We start from the raw sequence: 3,332 nt of genomic DNA, 5'->3' as shown, positions 1-3,332 counted from the left end.
TGGGTGTGTTGGACATCCTGTATGGGTCCACTAACTCCTTGTTCGGTCGAATACTGAGACCGAACTGCTTTGGTTGCCGATCTGAGAGTAGAGCTTGATGCCGACCTGAGAGCAGAGCTTGATTGGTTGGCTTTTACCGAGCTGTAGGCTGAGGCCGAACTCTTTGGTAATGCCGAACTCCTCCGAACTCTTTGGTAATGCCGAACTCATACTCTTCCTTGGGCTTTGGGCTGATGGGCCGTCACTGCTGTTGGGCTTGTTTAGTTCGTACCCCATCAAAATTCAAGTTATCCTGTTTTTCAAATGCAGTTATCTTATTTTATGTTTTGTATGAAAAAAACACGCAGTAAAATAAACACAAATAATTATATGTAACATTATAGAAAAGCATGTTTATATATGAAAATGGTACGTGGCAATAACTGGTTTGGGAACATTCTCGAAAATCGAAATGCTTTACCTAACTAATGAGTAATGACATACTAGTATTAAGTATGCATGTAAGTTACCACCTGCAACAAGTTTTAATATTCTTGGAAGTTGGTACCTAATTCGTAATATTTTTCCTAAGTTACATTATTACATACACTTGTACAAGAAGATTTTATATATATATATATATATATATATATAGGGTCATGTTAATGTCCTTTTCTATCATTAGATTTAAGTTCCAATTTGATTTGGATCATTGGATCTACGAGATGAACGACCCGGATTTGATTAGTAATTAAGCACCCCGTAGTTCATTATTTCGACTATTTCGTGCATTATGAGGGTGAATTAGTAATTTTATAGTATCAAATCTGGAGAAAACGAGGAGGCGCGAATTTAGCGGGATACACCCACTGAATTCCATCTACCGCCTCATTCTTCACAAACCGCATTTACTCCCCTTATCTCTCCACTATCCTTCTCAAATTCCATCCGACTAGCAAATCCCTAGCCGCCGCGGACATTGTTATCGGTAATTAAACCGTTTTTCAGTCGAATTCCATGCTTGTCGTCGGTTCCGAACATTACTCCAACGCGTTCTAAGCAGAGGTAGGGTTTTTCCGAATGTTATTGAACTGCTTCACTTTTCGAGTTTGAATAACCCTTTCTCCAATAATCGATAGGAACACAACACCCATACCACAATTAACCCGATTACCACCAATCGACCGGATTTGGTACTACAATCTAACTCCCTGTTGTTTGGTTGAATTCCTGCGCAGATCTTAAAATGCCGAAAAGAGGACGGCCCACCAATTCGCAGCAATCCCAGCAAGATTGGTGAGCTTTTGTGTTTCGCGTTCAACTGTAATTGCTTTGTATGTTTGGATTGTAATCCCACATGGTTTACCGTAATTTGCACAGTATTTTAATAATTTTTGTGAATTAATTTGTCCACTGTATCCATTATGCGTGTTGTTTTTGAATTTTTGTGCATAAAATCAGTCAATGTTGGCTTGTTCCAGCATTACTTGATATTAAATGTGCATTATTTGTCAAAGTGATTACATTATTTTAATATGTGAATGCAGTTTGCGCATATGCGATTTCAATTGGCATATAACGAATGCACTTTGTTTATATTCATTTAATCACATGGTCTATGCATTATTTTGGTTTGTCAATGCATTATGTTTCATGTATGAGTACATTGTTAATGTTGTTGCTTTGGTTTTAGATTGTGATTAAGTAAATTGAAAATGTGTTTGTTCATTACAAGACATGATCTCTTCATTATTTTTAAAATGTGCCTACATTATTTTAATATGTGAATGCATTATGGTCATTTCTGATGTAAATTGGTAGATAACAAATATGATTGCATTATTTGGATGGTTAAGTGGTTACATGTATATATATATCATGTATGCTGCAGCATGCTTGTCTTATGATTGCATTATTTCACTATGTGATTGCATTATTTGCTGATGTGATTTCATTATTTGAAAATGTGATTGCATTATGTTGGATCCTGTTGTAAATCTGTTTGTTCATTACTTGGTATAACATCTTCATTATTTGATTCTGTGATTGCATTATTTGGATGGTTAAGTGGTTACATGTATATATATCCAGCAAGAGGGTGAGCCTATAGTAAAAGAGAAAAGGTATTTAGTGTTACATTCTGTGTATTGAAATTGTACATCAATGCATTATGTACATATATGATTACATTATGAATGTTGTTAGCATGGTTATAGATTGTGAAAGAGTACATTGAAAATCTGCTTGTTCTGTACTTGTTAAAATCTCTTCATTATTTGCCATTGTGACTACATTTTTTTAACATGTGAATGAATTATGGTCATCTATGTTTTAAATTGTCTGATAACAAATGTAATATTTATGCATTCATTAGTTCATATAATCTCTGCATTATGTTCATATGTGAATGCATTATTTTCTATATCATTTAATTATGTGTAATTCTGTGTTATACAGTAAAAGAGGAAAGGTATTTAGTGTAATATGTTGTGTATTAAAACTGTACACCAATGCATTATGTACCTATATGATAACATTATGAATGTTTTTTAGTGTGGTTATAGATTGTGAAAGAGTAAATTGAAAATATGCTTGTTCATTACTTGTTAAAATCGCTTCATCATTTGTCAATGTGACTACATTATTGTAACATGTTAATGCATTACGGTCATTTCTGTTTTAAATTGTCAGATAACAAATGTAATATTTATACATTCATTATTTCATATAATATCTGCGTTATGTTCATATTTGAATGCATTATTTTCCTAAATCCTTGAATTATGTGTAATTCTGAGTTATACATAAAAACCTGAAAGGTATTTAGTGTTACATTCTTTGTATTATAAGTACATATCAATGCATTATTTACCTATGTGATTACATTATGAATGTTGTTAGCATGGTTATAGATTGTGAAAGAGTAAATTGAAAATCTGCTTGTTCATTACTTGTTAAAATCTCTTCATTATTTGCGATTGTGACTACATTATTTGAAAATGTGAATGCATTATGGTCATTGTTGTTGTAAATTGTCAGATAACAAATGTAATATTTATACATTCATTAGTTCATATAATCTCTGCATTATGTTCATATGTGAATGCATTATTTTCCTATATCCTTGAATTATGTTTCTTTTTCATGATGCATGTTGCTGCTGCTTGACAGGGACTAAGCAACTGAGAATGAACATAGAGAAGGCGGTTGATGTTTTAATTTACTCTCCAAGGGTTTAGCAATCTCGTGGGCTAGGGTGTACTATGGAGTAAGTAACACAACCGTCGGCAAAGTCCACGAGTTCCAGTCATACCTCTAGGGTTTAGATATCATCAACGTTAGGGAGTAGTTAT

General features: G+C 33.4%; 1 long non-coding RNA gene across 1 annotated transcript; it reads left to right on the top strand.

Moving 5' to 3' along the window:
- Positions 1–989: 989 nt before the first annotated feature.
- On the top strand, positions 990–3,332 carry LOC121751703. Its single transcript, XR_006040151.1, has 3 exons — positions 990–1,044; positions 1,218–1,275; positions 3,151–3,332. It is a non-coding gene; the product is annotated as an uncharacterized LOC121751703 (long non-coding RNA).

The sequence above is a fragment of the Salvia splendens genome, chromosome 10 (assembly GCF_004379255.2).
Source record: "Salvia splendens isolate huo1 chromosome 10, SspV2, whole genome shotgun sequence".
NCBI classification, from domain to species: Eukaryota; Viridiplantae; Streptophyta; class Magnoliopsida; order Lamiales; family Lamiaceae; genus Salvia; species Salvia splendens.
Note: the sequence above shows the minus strand (reverse complement) of the source record. Positions and strands in the feature narration are given on the sequence as shown.